The sequence below is a fragment of the Ambystoma mexicanum genome, chromosome 3q (genome assembly GCF_040938575.1).
Source record: "Ambystoma mexicanum isolate Mex_15411 chromosome 3q, UKY_AmexF1_1, whole genome shotgun sequence".
Taxonomy (NCBI): Eukaryota; Metazoa; Chordata; class Amphibia; order Caudata; family Ambystomatidae; genus Ambystoma; species Ambystoma mexicanum.
In genome coordinates this window covers 1,035,168,723-1,035,183,730 of record NC_090926.1, presented here as the reverse complement: position 1 = coordinate 1,035,183,730, position 15,008 = coordinate 1,035,168,723, and the positions used below count along the sequence as shown (strand labels likewise).

The following is a 15,008-nucleotide window of genomic DNA, read 5'->3' as shown; positions in this document are numbered from 1 at the left end:
AAAAACCCTCAACTCTACTACGAGCGTCTTCCAGGCTCTGACTGACCCAAATGCAGCCAAACTAGCAGTGAGCGCAATACAAACCTTCAACTCTTCTAAGAGCGTCTTGCAGGCTCTGACTGGTCCAAATACAGCCAAACTAGCAGTGAGCGCAATACAAACCCTCAACTCTACTAAGAGCGTCTTCCAGTCTCTCACTGGCCCAAATGCAGCCAAACTAGCAGTGAGCGCAGTAGAAACCCTGAACTCTACTAAGAGCGTTTTCCAGGCTCTGACCGGTCTTAATGCAGCCAAACTAGCAGTCAGCGCAATACAAACCCTCAACTCTACTAAGATGTCTTCCAGGCTCTGACTGGTCCAAATGCAGCCAAACTAGCAGTGAGCGCAGTACAAACCCTCAACTCTACTAAGAGCGTCTTCCAGGCTCTGACTGACCCAAATGCAGCCAAACTAGCAGTGAGCGCAGTACAAACCCTCAACTCTGATAAGAGCGTCTTCCAGGGTCTGACTGGTCCAAATGCAGCCCAACTAGCAGTGAGCGCAGTACAAACCTTCAACTCTACTAAGAGCATCTTCCAGGCTCTGACTGACCCAAATGCAGCCAAACTAGCAGTGAGCGCAGTACAAACCTTCAACTCTACTCAGAGCGTCTTCCAAGCTCTGACTGGTCCAAATGCAGCCAAACTAGCAGTGAGCGCAGTAGAAACCCTCAACTCTACTAAGAGTGTCTTCCAGGCTCTGACTGGTCCAAATGCAGCCAAACTAGCAGTGAGCGCAGTAGAAACCCTCAACTCTACTAAGAGCATCTTCCAGGCTCTGACTGGTCCAAATGCAGCCAAACTAGCAGTGAGCGCAGTACAAACCCTCAACTCTACTAAGAACATCTTCCAGGCTCTCACTGGCGCAAATGCAGCCAAACTAGCAGTGAGCGCAGTAAAAACCCTCAACTCTACTAAGAGCGTCTTCCAGTCTCTCACTGGCCCAAATGCAGCCAATTTAGCAGTGAACGCAGTAGAAACCCTCAACTCTACTAAGAGCGTCTACCAGGCTCTGACTGGTCCAAATGCAGCCAAACTAGCAGTGAGCGCAGTACAAACCCTCAACTCTGATAAGAGCGTCTTCCAGGGTCTGACTGGTCCAAATGCAGCCCAACTAGCAGTGAGCGCAGTACGAACCTTCAACTCTACTAAGAGCGTCTTCCAGGCTCTGACTGACCAAAATGCAGCCAAACTAGCAGTGAGCGCAGTACAAACCCTCAACTCTACTAAGAGCGTCTTCCAGGCTCTGACTGGTCTAAATGCAGCCAAACTAGCAGTGAGCGCAGTACAAACCCTCAACTCTACTAAGAGCGTCTTCCAGGCTCTGACTGGTCCAAATGCAGCCAAACTAGCAGTGAGCACAGTACAAACCCGCAACTCTACTAAGAGCGTCTTCCAGGCTCTGACTGGTCCAAATGCAGCCAAATTAGCAGTGAGCGCAATACAAAACCTCAATTCTACTAAGAGCGTCTTCCAGGCTCTGACTGGTCTAAATGCAGCCAAATTAACAGTGAGTGTAGTATAAACCCTCAACTCTACTAAGAGAGTCTTCCAGGCTCTGACTGGTCTAAATGCAGCCAAGCTAGCAGTGAGCACAGTACGAACCCTCAACTCTACTAAGAGCATCGTCCAGGCTCTGACTGGCCCAAATGCAGCCAAACTAGCAGTGAGCGCAGTACAAACCCTCAACTCTACTAAGAGCGTCTTCCAGGCTCTGACTGGTCCAAATGCAGCCAAACTAGCAGTGAGCGCAGTACAAACCCGCAACTCTACTAAGTGCGTCTTCCGGGTTCTGACCGGTCCAAATGCAGCCCAACTAGCAGTGAGCGCAGTACAAACCCTCAACCCTACTAAGAGCGTCTTCCAGGCTCTGACGGACCCAAATGCAGCCCAACTAGCAGTGAGCGCAGTACAAACCCTCAACTCTACTAAGAGCGTCTTCCAGGCTCTGACGGACCCAAATGCAGCCAAACCAGCAGTGAGCACAGTAGAAACCCTCAACTCTACTAAGAGCATCTTCCAGACTCTGACTGGTCCAAATGCAGCTAAACTAGCAGTGAGCGCAGTACACACCCTCAACTCTAATAAGAGCGTCTTCCAGGGTCTGACTGGTCCAAATGCAGCCCAACTAGCAGTGAGCGCAGTACAAACCCTCAACTCTACTAAGAGCGTCTTCCAGGCTCTGACTGACCCAAATGCAGCCAAATTAGCAGTGAGCGCAGTACAAACCCTCAACTCTACTAAGAGCGTCTTCCAGGCTCTGACTGGTCCAAATGCAGCCAAACTAGCAGTGAGCGCAGTACAAACCCGCAACTCTACTAAGAGCGTCTTCCAGGCTCTGACTGGTCCAAATGCAGCCAAACTAGCAGTGAGCGCAATACAAAACCTCAATTCTACTAAGAGCGTCTTCCAGGCTCTGACTGGTCTAAATGCAGCCAAACTAACAGTGAGCGCAGTACAAACCCTCAACTCTACTAAGAGCGTCTTCCAGGCTCTGACTTGTCCAAATGCAGCCAAACTAGCAGTGAGCGCAGTACAAACCTTCAACTCTACTAAGAGCGTCTTCCAGGCTCTGACTGACCCAAATGCAGCCAAACTAGCAGTGAGCGCAGTACAAACCCTCAACTCTACTAAGAGCATCGTCCAGGCTCTGACTGGCCCAAATGCAGCCAAACTAGCCGGGAGCGCAGTACAAACCCTCAACTCTACTAGGAGCTTCTTCCAGGCTCTGACTGGTCCAAATGCAGCCAAACTAGCAGTGAGCGCAGTACAAACCCTCGACTCTACTAAGAGCGTCTTCCAGGCTCTGACTGGTCCGAAAGGAGCCAAACTAGCAGTGAGTGCAATACAAACCCTCAACTCTACTAAGAGGGTCTTCCAGTCTCTCACTGGCCCGATTGCAGCCAAACTAGCAGTGAGCGCAGTAGAAACCCTCAACTCTACTAAGAGCGTCTTCCACGCTCCGACTGGTCCAAATGCAGCCAAACTAGCAGTGAGTGTAGTATAAACCCTCGACTCTACTAAGAGCGTCTTCCAGGCTCTGACTGGTCTAAATGCAGCCAAACTAGCAGTGAGTGCAGTACAAACCCTCAACTCTACTAAGAGCGTCTTCCAGTCTCTCACTGGCCCAAATGCAGCCAATCTAGCAGTGAACACAGTAGAAACCCTCAATTCTACTAAGAGCGTCTTCCAGGCTCTGACTGGTTCAAATGCAGCCAAACTAGCAGTGAGCGCAGTACAAACCCTCAAGTCTAATAAGAGAGTCTTCCAGGCTCTGACTGGTCCAAATGCAGCCCAACTAGCAGTGAGCGCAGTACAAACCCTCAACTCTACTAAGGGCGTCTTCCAGGCTCTGACTGACCCAAATGCAGCAAAACTAGCAGTGAGCGCAGTACAAACCTTTAACTCTACTAAGAGCGTCTTCCAGGCTCTCACTGGCCCAAATGCAGCCAAACTAGCAGTGAGCGCAGTACAAACCCTCAACTCTACTAAGAGCGTCTTCCAGTCTCTCACTGGCCCAAATGCAGCCAATCTAGCAGTGAGCGCAGTACAAACCCTCAACTCTACTAAGAGCGTCTTCCAGGCTCTGACTGGTCCAAATGCAGCCAAACTAGCAGTGAGCGCAGTACAAACCCTCAACTCTAATAAGAGCGTCTTCCAGGGTCTGACTGGTCCAAATGCAGCCCAACTAGCAGTGAGCGCAGTACAAACCCTCAACTCTACTAAGAGCGTCTTCCAGGCTCTGACGGACCCAAATGCAGCCAAACTAGCAGTGAGCGCAGTACAAACCTTCAACTCTACTAAGCGTTTCTTCCAGGCTCTGACTGACCCACATGCAGCCAAACTAGCAGTGAGTGCAGTACAAACCCTCAACTCTACTAAGAGCGTCGTCCAGGCTCTGACTGGCCCAAATGCAGCCAAACTAGCCGTGAGCGCAGTACAAACCCTCAACTCTACTAAGAGCATCTTCCAGGCTCTGACTGGCCCAAATGCAGCCAAACTAGCCGTGAGCGCAGTACAAACCCTCAACTCTACTAAGAGCATCTTCCAGGCTCTGACTGGCCCAAATGCAGCCAAACTAGCAGTGAGCGCAGTACAAACCCTCAACTCTACTAAGAGCGTCTTCCAGGCTCTGACTGGTCCGAAAGCAGCCAAACTAGCAGTGAGCGCAATACAAACCCTCAACTCTACTAAGAGGGTCTTCCAGTCTCTCACTGGCTCGAATGCAGCCAAACTAGCAGTGAGCACAGTAGAAACCCTCAACTCTACTAAGAGCGTCTTCCACGCTCCGACTGGTCCAAATGCAGCCAAACTAGCAGTGAGTGTAGTATAAACCCTTGACTCTACTAAGAGCGTCTTCCAGGCTCTGACTGGTCTAAATGCAGCCAAACTAGCAGTGAGCGCAGTACAAACCCTCAACTCTACTAAGAGCGTCTTCCAGGCTCTGACTGGTCCAAATGCAGCCAAACTAGCAGTGAGCGCAGTACAAACCCTCAACTCTACTAAGAGCATCGTCCAGGCTCTGACTGGCCCAAATGCAGCCAAACTAGCCGGGAGCGCAGTACAAACCCTCAACTCTACTAGGAGCTTCTTCCAGGCTCTGACTGGTCCAAATGCAGCCAAACTAGCAGTGAGCGCAGTACAAACCCTCGACTCTACTAAGAGCGTCTTCCAGGCTCTGACTGGTCCGAAAGGAGCCAAACTAGCAGTGAGTGCAATACAAACCCTCAACTCTACTAAGAGGGTCTTCCAGTCTCTCACTGGCCCGATTGCAGCCAAACTAGCAGTGAGCGCAGTAGAAACCCTCAACTCTACTAAGAGCGTCTTAAACGCTCCGACTGGTCCAAATGCAGCCAAACTAGCAGTGAGTGTAGTATAAACCCTCGACTCTACTAAGAGCGTCTTCCAGGCTCTGACTGGTCTAAATGCAGCCAAACTAGCAGTGAGTGCAGTACAAACCCTCAACTCTACTAAGAGCGTCTTCCAGTCTCTCACTGGCCCAAATGCAGCCAATCTAGCAGTGAACACAGTAGAAACCCTCAACTCTACTAAGAGCGTCTTCCAGGCTCTGACTGGTTCAAATGCAGCCAAACTAGCAGTGAGCGCAGTACAAACCCTCAAGTCTAATAAGAGAGTCTTCCAGGGTCTGACTGGTCCAAATGCAGCCCAACTAGCAGTGAGCGCAGTACAAACCCTCAACTCTACTAAGGGCGTCTTCCAGGCTCTGACTGACCCAAATGCAGCAAAACTAGCAGTGAGCGCAGTACAAACCTACAACTCTACTAAGAGCATCTTCCAGGCTCTCACTGGCCCAAATGCAGCCAAACTAGCAGTGAGCGCAGTACAAACCCTCAACTCTACTAAGAGCGTCTTCCAGTCTCTCACTGGCCCAAATGCAGCCAATCTATCAGTGAGCGCAGTACAAACCCTCAACTCTACTAAGGGCGTCTTCCAGGCTCTGACTGACCCAAATGCAGCAAAACTAGCAGTGAGCGCAGTACAAACCTTCAACTCTACTAAGAGCATCTTCCAGGCTCTCACTGGTCCAAATGCAGCCAAACTAGCAGTGAGCGCAGTACAAACCCTCAACTCTAATAAGAGCGTCTTCCAGGGTCTGACTGGTCCAAATGCAGCCCAACTAGCAGTGAGCGCAGTACAAACCCTCAACTCTACTAAGAGCGTCTTCCAGGCTCTGACGGACCCAAATGCAGCCAAACTAGCAGTGAGCGCAGTACAAACCTTCAACTCTACTAAGCGTTTCTTCCAGGCTCTGACTGACCCACATGCAGCCAAACTAGCAGTGAGTGCAGTACAAACCCTCAACTCTACTAAGAGCGTCGTCCAGGCTCTGACTGGCCCAAATGCAGCCAAACTAGCCGTGAGCGCAGTACAAACCCTCAACTCTACTAAGAGCATCTTCCAGGCTCTGACTGGCCCAAATGCAGCCAAACTAGCCGTGAGCGCAGTACAAACCCTCAACTCTACTAAGAGCGTCTTCCAGGCTCTGACTGGTCCGAAAGCAGCCAAACTAGCAGTGAGCGCAATACAAACCCTCAACTCTACTAAGAGGGTCTTCCAGTCTCTCACTGGCTCGAATGCAGCCAAACTAGCAGTGAGCACAGTAGAAACCCTCAACTCTACTAAGAGCGTCTTCCACGCTCCGACTGGTCCAAATGCAGCCAAACTAGCAGTGAGTGTAGTATAAACCCTTGACTCTACTAAGAGCGTCTTCCAGGCTCTGACTGGTCTAAATGCAGCCAAACTAGCAGTGAGCGCAGTACAAACCCTCAACTCTACTAAGAGCGTCTTCCAGGCTCTGACTGGTCCAAATGCAGCCAAACTAGCAGTGAGCGCAGTACAAACCCTCAACTCTACTAAGAGCATCGTCCAGGCTCTGACTGGCCCAAATGCAGCCAAACTAGCCGGGAGCGCAGTACAAACCCTCAACTCTACTAGGAGCTTCTTCCAGGCTCTGACTGGTCCAAATGCAGCCAAACTAGCAGTGAGCGCAGTACAAACCCTCGACTCTACTAAGAGCGTCTTCCAGGCTCTGACTGGTCCGAAAGGAGCCAAACTAGCAGTGAGTGCAATACAAACCCTCAACTCTACTAAGAGGGTCTTCCAGTCTCTCACTGGCCCGATTGCAGCCAAACTAGCAGTGAGCGCAGTAGAAACCCTCAACTCTACTAAGAGCGTCTTAAACGCTCCGACTGGTCCAAATGCAGCCAAACTAGCAGTGAGTGTAGTATAAACCCTCGACTCTACTAAGAGCGTCTTCCAGGCTCTGACTGGTCTAAATGCAGCCAAACTAGCAGTGAGTGCAGTACAAACCCTCAACTCTACTAAGAGCGTCTTCCAGTCTCTCACTGGCCCAAATGCAGCCAATCTAGCAGTGAACACAGTAGAAACCCTCAACTCTACTAAGAGCGTCTTCCAGGCTCTGACTGGTTCAAATGCAGCCAAACTAGCAGTGAGCGCAGTACAAACCCTCAAGTCTAATAAGAGAGTCTTCCAGGGTCTGACTGGTCCAAATGCAGCCCAACTAGCAGTGAGCGCAGTACAAACCCTCAACTCTACTAAGGGCGTCTTCCAGGCTCTGACTGACCCAAATGCAGCAAAACTAGCAGTGAGCGCAGTACAAACCTTCAACTCTACTAAGAGCATCTTCCAGGCTCTCACTGGCCCAAATGCAGCCAAACTAGCAGTGAGCGCAGTACAAACCCTCAACTCTACTAAGAGCGTCTTCCAGTCTCTCACTGGCCCAAATGCAGCCAATCTATCAGTGAGCGCAGTACAAACCCTCAACTCTACTAAGGGCGTCTTCCAGGCTCTGACTGACCCAAATGCAGCAAAACTAGCAGTGAGCGCAGTACAAACCTTCAACTCTACTAAGAGCATCTTCCAGGCTCTCACTGGTCCAAATGCAGCCAAACTAGCAGTGAGCGCAGTACAAACCCTCAACTCTAATAAGAGCGTCTTCCAGGGTCTGACTGGTCCAAATGCAGCCCAACTAGCAGTGAGCGCAGTACAAACCCTCAACTCTACTAAGAGCGTCTTCCAGGCTCTGACGGACCCAAATGCAGCCAAACTAGCAGTGAGCGCAGTACAAACCTTCAACTCTACTAAGCGTTTCTTCCAGGCTCTGACTGACCCACATGCAGCCAAACTAGCAGTGAGCGCAGTACAAACCCTCAACTCTTCTAAGAGCGTCGTCCAGGCTCTGACTGGCCCAAATGCAGCCAAACTAGCCGTGAGCGCAGTACAAACCCTCAACTCTACTAAGAGCATCTTCCAGGCTCTGACTGGCCCAAATGCAGCCAAACTAGCCGTGAGCGCAGTACAAACCCTCAACTCTACTAAGAGCATCTTCCAGGCTCTGACTGGCCCAAATGCAGCCAAACTAGCAGTGAGCGCAGTACAAACCCTCAACTCTACTAAGAGCGTCTTCCAGTCTCTCACTGGCCCGAATGCAGCCAAACTAGCAGTGAGCACAGTAGAAACCCTCAACTCTACTAAGAGCGTCTTCCACGCTCCGACTGGTCCAAATGCAGCCAAACTAGCAGTGAGTGTAGTATAAACCCTTGACTCTACTAAGAGCGTCTTCCAGGCTCTGACTGGTCTAAATGCAGCCAAACTAGCAGTGAGCGCAGTACAAACCCTCAACTCTACTAAGAGCGTCTTCCAGGCTCTGACTGGTCCAAATGCAGCCAAACTAGCAGTGAGCGCAGTACAAACCCTCAAGTCTAATAAGAGAGTCTTCCAGGGTCTGACTGGTCCAAATGCAGCCCAACTAGCAGTGAGCGCAGTACAAACCCTCAACTCTACTAAGGGCGTCTTCCAGGCTCTGACTGACCCAAATGCAGCAAAACTAGCAGTGAGCGCAGTACAAACCTTCAACTCTACTAAGAGCATCTTCCAGGCTCTCACTGGCCCAAATGCAGCCAAACTAGCAGTGAGCGCAGTACAAACCCTCAACTCTACTAAGAGCGTCTTCCAGTCTCTCACTGGCCCAAATGCAGCCAATCTATCAGTGAGCGCAGTACAAACCCTCAACTCTACTAAGGGCGTCTTCCAGGCTCTGACTGACCCAAATGCAGCAAAACTAGCAGTGAGCGCAGTACAAACCTTCAACTCTACTAAGAGCATCTTCCAGGCTCTCACTGGTCCAAATGCAGCCAAACTAGCAGTGAGCGCAGTACAAACCCTCAACTCTAATAAGAGCGTCTTCCAGGGTCTGACTGGTCCAAATGCAGCCCAACTAGCAGTGAGCGCAGTACAAACCCTCAACTCTACTAAGAGCGTCTTCCAGGCTCTGACGGACCCAAATGCAGCCAAACTAGCAGTGAGCGCAGTACAAACCTTCAACTCTACTAAGCGTTTCTTCCAGGCTCTGACTGACCCACATGCAGCCAAACTAGCAGTGAGCGCAGTACAAACCCTCAACTCTTCTAAGAGCGTCGTCCAGGCTCTGACTGGCCCAAATGCAGCCAAACTAGCCGTGAGCGCAGTACAAACCCTCAACTCTACTAAGAGCATCTTCCAGGCTCTGACTGGCCCAAATGCAGCCAAACTAGCCGTGAGCGCAGTACAAACCCTCAACTCTACTAAGAGCATCTTCCAGGCTCTGACTGGCCCAAATGCAGCCAAACTAGCAGTGAGCGCAGTACAAACCCTCAACTCTACTAAGAGCGTCTTCCAGGCTCTGACTGGTCTAAATGCAGCCAAACTAACAGTGAGTGTAGTATAAACCCTCGACTCTACTAAGAGAGTCTTCCAGGCTCTGACTGGTCTAAATGCAGCCAAGCTAGCAGTGAGCACAGTACGAACCCTCAACTCTACTAAGAGCATCGTCCAGGCTCTGACTGGCCCAAATGCAGCCAAACTAGCAGTGAGCGCAGTACAAACCCTCAACTCTACTAAGAGCGTCTTCCAGGCTCTGACTGGTCCAACTGCAGCCAAACTAGCAGTGAGCGCAGTACAAACCCGCAACTCTACTAAGTGCGTCTTCCGGGTTCTGACCGGTCCAAATGCAGCCCAACTAGCAGTGAGCGCAGTACAAACCCTCAACCCTACTAAGAGCGTCTTCCATGCTCTGACGGACCCAAATGCAGCCCAACTAGCAGTGAGCGCAGTACAAACCCTCAACTCTACTAAGAGCGTCTTCCAGGCTCTGACGGACCCAAATGCAGCCAAACCAGCAGTGAGCACAGTAGAAACCCTCAACTTTACTAAGAGCATCTTCCAGACTCTGACTGGTCCAAATGCAGCTAAACTAGCAGTGAGCGCAGTACACACCCTCAACTCTAATAAGAGCGTCTTCCAGGGTCTGACTGGTCCAAATGCAGCCCAACTAGCAGTGAGCGCAGTACAAACCCTCAACTCTACTAAGAGCGTCTTCCAGGCTCTGACTGACCCAAATGCAGCCAAATTAGCAGTGAGCGCAGTACAAACCCTCAACTCTACTAAGAGCGTCTTCCAGGCTCTGACTGGTCCAAATGCAGCCAAACTAGCAGTGAGCGCAGTACAAACCCGCAACTCTACTAAGAGCGTCTTCCAGGCTCTGACTGGTCCAAATGCAGCCAAACTAGCAGTGAGCGCAATACAAAACCTCAATTCTACTAAGAGCGTCTTCCAGGCTCTGACTGGTCTAAATGCAGCCAAACTAACAGTGAGCGCAGTACAAACCCCCAACTCTACTAAGAGCGTCTTCCAGGCTCTGACTTCTCCAAATGCAGCCAAACTAGCAGTGAGCGCAGTACAAACCTTCAACTCTACTAAGAGCGTCTTCCAGGCTCTGATTGACCCAAATGCAGTCAAACTTGCAGTGAGCGCAGTACAAACCCTCAACTCTACTAAGAGCATCGTCCAGGCTCTGACTGGCCCAAATGTAGCTAAACTAGCAGTGAGCGCAGTACAAACCTTCAACTCTACTAAGAGCGTCTTCCAGGCTCTGACTGACCCAAATGCAGCCAAACTAGCAGTGAGCGCAGTACAAACCCTCAACTCTACTAAGAGCATCGTCCAGGCTCTGACTGGCCCAAATGCAGCCAAACTAGCCGGGAGCGCAGTACAAACCCTCAACTCTACTAGGAGCTTCTTCCAGGCTCTGACTGGTCCAAATGCAGCCAAACTAGCAGTGAGCGCAGTACAAACCCTCGACTCTACTAAGAGCATCTTCCAGGCTCTGACTGGTCCGAAAGGAGCCAAACTAGCAGTGAGTGCAATACAAACCCTCAACTCTACTAAGAGGGTCTTCCAGTCTCTCACTGGCCCCAATGCAGCCAAACTAGCAGTGAGCGCAGTAGAAACCCTCAACTCTAATAAGAGCGTCTTCCACGCTCCGACTGGTCCAAATGCAGCCAAACTAGCAGTGAGTGTAGTATAAACCCTCGACTCTACTAAGAGCGTCTTCCAGGCTCTGACTGGTCTAAATGCAGCCAAACTAGCAGTGAGTGCAGTACAAACCCTCAACTCTACTAAGAGCGTCTTCCAGTCTCTCACTGGCCCAAATGCAGCCAATCTAGCAGTGAACACAGTAGAAACCCTCAACTCTACTAAGAGCGTCTTCCAGGCTCTGACTGGTTCAAATGCAGCCAAACTAGCAGTGAGCGCAGTACAAACCCTCAAGTCTAATAAGAGAGTCTTCCAGGGTCTGACTGGTCCAAATGCAGCCCAACTAGCAGTGAGCGCAGTACAAACCCTCAACTCTACTAAGGGCGTCTTCCAGGCTCTGACTGACCCAAATGCAGCAAAACTAGCAGTGAGCGCAGTACAAACCCTCAAGTCTAATAAGAGAGTCTTCCAGGGTCTGACTGGTCCAAATGCAGCCCAACTAGCAGTGAGCGCAGTACAAACCCTCAACTCTACTAAGGGCGTCTTCCAGGCTCTGACTGACCCAAATGCAGCAAAACTAGCAGTGAGCGCAGTACAAACCCTCAACTCTACTAAGAGCGTCTTCCAGTCTCTCACTGGCCCAAATGCAGCCAATCTAGCAGTGAGCGCAGTACAAACCCTCAACTCTACTAAGAGCGTCTTCCAGGCTCTGACTGGTCCAAATGCAGCCAAACTAGCAGTGAGCGCAGTACAAACCCTCAACTCTAATAAGAGCGTCTTCCAGGGTCTGACTGGTCCAAATGCAGCCCAACTAGCAGTGAGCGCAGTACAAACCCTCAACTCTACTAAGAGCGTCTTCCAGGCTCTGACTGGTCCAAATGCAGCCAAACTAGCAGTGAGCGCAATACAAAATCTCAATTCTACTAAGAGCGTCTTCCAGGCTCTGACTGGTCTAAATGCAGCCAAACTAACAGTGAGCGCAGTACAAACCCTCAACTCTACTAAGAGTTTCTTCCAGGCTCTGACTTGTCCAAATGCAGCCAAACTAGCAGTGAGCGCAGTAGAAACCCTCAACTCTACTAAGTGCGTCTTCCGGGTTCTGACCGATCCAAATGCAGCCCAACTAGCAGTGAGCGCAGTACAAACGCTCAACTCTACTAAGAGCGTCTTCCAGGCTCTGACGGACCCAAATGCAGCCAAACTAGCAGTGAGCGCAGTACAAACCTTCAACTCTACTAAGAGCGTCTTCCAGGCTCTGACTGACCCAAATGCAGCCAAACTAGCAGTTAGCGCAGTACAAACCCTCAACTCTACTAAGAGCATCGTCCAGGCTCTGACTGGCCCAAATGCAGCCAAACTAGCCTGGAGCGCAGTACAAACCCTCAACTCTACTAAGAGCTTCTTCCAGGCTCTGACTGGTCCAAATGCAGCCAAACTAGCAGTGAGCGCAGTACAAACCCTCAACTCTACTAAGAGCGTCTTCCAGGCTCTGACTGGTCCGAAAGGAGCCAAACTAGCAGTGAGTGCAATACAAACCCTCAACTCTACTAAGAGGGTCTTCCAGTCTCTCACTGGCCCGAATGCAGCCAAACTAGCAGTGAGCGCAGTAGAAACCCTCAACTCTACTAAGAGCGTCTTCCATGCTCCGACTGGTCCAAATGCAGCCAAACTAGCAGTGAGTGTAGTATAAACCCTCGACTCTACTAAGAGCGTCTTCCAGGCTCTGACTGGTCTAAATGCAGCCAAACCAGCAGTGAATGCAGTACAAACCCTCAACTCTACTAAGAGCGTCTTCCAGTCTCTCACTGGCCCAAATGCAGCCAATCTAGCAGTGAACACAGTAGAAACCCTCAACTCTACTAAGAGCGTCTTCCAGGCTCTGACTGGTTCAAATGCAGCCAAACTAGCAGTGAGCGCAGTACAAACCCTCAAGTCTAATAAGAGCGTCTTCCAGGGTCTGACTGGTCCAAATGCAGCCCAACTAGCAGTGAGCGCAGTACAAACCCTCAACTCTATTAAGAGTGTCTTCCAGGCTCTGACTGACCCAAATGCAGCCAAACTAGCAGTGAGCGCAGTACAAACCTTCAACTCTACTAAGAGCGTCTTCCAGGCTCTGACTGACCCAAATGCAGGCAAACTAGCAGTGAGCGCAGTACAAACCCTCAACTCTACTAAGAGCGTCGTCCAGGCTCTGACTGGCCCAAATGCAGCCAAGCTAGCAGTGAGCGCAGTACAAACCCTCAACTCTACTAAGAGCGTCTTCCAGGCTCTGACTGGTCTAAATGCAGCCAAACTAGCAGTGAGCGCAGTACAAACCCTCAACTCTACTAAGAGCGTCTTCCAGGCTCTGACTGGTCCAAATGCAGCCAAACTAGCAGTGAGCGCAGTACAAACCCTCAACTCTACCAAGAGCGTCTTCCAGGCTCTGACTGGCCCAAATGCAGCCAAACTAGCAGTGAGCACAGTACAAACCCTCAACTCTACCAAGAGCGTCTTCCAGGCTCTGACTGGTCAAAATGCAGCCAAACTAGCAGTGAGTTCAGTACAAATCCTCAACTCTACTAAGAGCGTCTTCCAGGCTCTGACTGGCCCAAATGCAGCCAAACTAGCAGTGAGTGCAGTACAAACCCTCAACTCTACCAAGAGCGTCTTCCAGTCTCTCACTGGTCCAAATGCAGTCAAACTAGCAGTGAGCGCAGTAAAAACCCTCAACTCTACTACGAGCGTCTTCCAGGCTCTGACTGGCCCAAATGCAGCCAAACTAGCAGTGAGCGCAATACAAACCTTCAACTCTTCTAAGAGCGTCTTGCAGGCTCTGACTGACCCAAATGCAGCCAAACTAGCAGTGAGCGCAGTACAAACCCTCAACTCTACTAAGAGCGTCGTCCAGGCTCTGACTGGCCCAAATGCAGCCAAACTAGCAGTAAGCACAATACAAACCCTGAACTCTATTAAGAGCGTCTTCCAGGCTCTGACTGGTCCAAATACAGCCAAACTAGCAGTGAGCGCAATACAAACCCTCAACTCTACTAAGAGCGTCTTCCAGTCTCTCACTGGCCCAAATGCAGCCAAACTAGCAGTGAGCGCAGTAGAAACCCTCAACTCTACTAAGAGTGTTTTCCAGGCTCTGACCGGTCTTAATGCAGCCAAACTAGCAGTCAGCGCAATACAAACCCTCAACTCTACTAAGATGTCTTCCAGGCTCTGACTGGTCCAAATGCAGCCAAACTAGCAGTGAGCGCAGTACAAACCCTCAACTCTGATAAGAGCGTCTTCCAGGGTCTGACTGGTCCAAATGCAGCCCAACTAGCAGTGAGCGCAGTACAAACCTTCAACTCTACTAAGAGCATCTTCCAGGCTCTGACTGTCCCAAATGCAGCCAAACTAGCAGTGAGCGCAGTACAAACCTTCAACTCTACTCAGAGCGTCTTCCAAGCTCTGACTGGTCCAAATGCAGCCAAACTAGCAGTGAGCGCAGTAGAAACCCTCAACTCTACTAAGAGTGTCTTCCAGGCTCTGACTGGTCCAAATGCAGCCAAACTAGCAGTGAGCGCAGTAGAAACCCTCAACTCTACTAAGAGCATCTTCCAGGCTCTGACTGGTCCAAATGCAGCCAAACTAGCAGTGAGCGCAGTACAAACCCTCAACTCTACTAAGAGCATCTTCCAGGCTCTCACTGGCGCAAATGCAGCCAAACTAGCAGTGAGCGCAGTAAAAACCCTCAACTCTACTAAGAGCGTCTTCCAGTCTCTCACTGGCCCAAATGCAGCCAATTTAGCAGTGAGCGCAGTAGAAACCCTCAACTCTACTAAGAGCATCTACCAGGCTCTGACTGGTCCAAATGCAGCCAAACTAGCAGTGAGCGCAGTACAAACCCTCAACTCTGATAAGAGCGTCTTCCAGGGTCTGACTGGTCCAAATGCAGCCCAACTAGCAGTGAGCGCAGTACGAACCTTCAACTCTACTAAGAGCGTCTTCCAGGCTCTGACTGACCCAAATGCAGCCAAACTAGCAGTGAGCGCAGTACAAACCCTCAACTCTACTAAGAGCGTCTTCCAGGCTCTGACTTGTCCAAATGCAGCCAAACTAGCAGTGAGCGCAGTACAAACCTTCAACTCTACTAAGAGCGTCTTCCAG

At 50.6% G+C, this 15,008-nt stretch overlaps 1 protein-coding gene across 4 annotated transcripts in view; it reads right to left on the bottom strand.

Annotated features, from left to right (window-relative positions):
* RBFOX3 (RNA binding fox-1 homolog 3) overlaps nucleotides 1-15,008 on the bottom strand; it is a 3,087,537-nt gene that overhangs the window by 789,249 nt on the left and 2,283,280 nt on the right. The gene's annotated exons all lie outside the window — the stretch shown is intronic.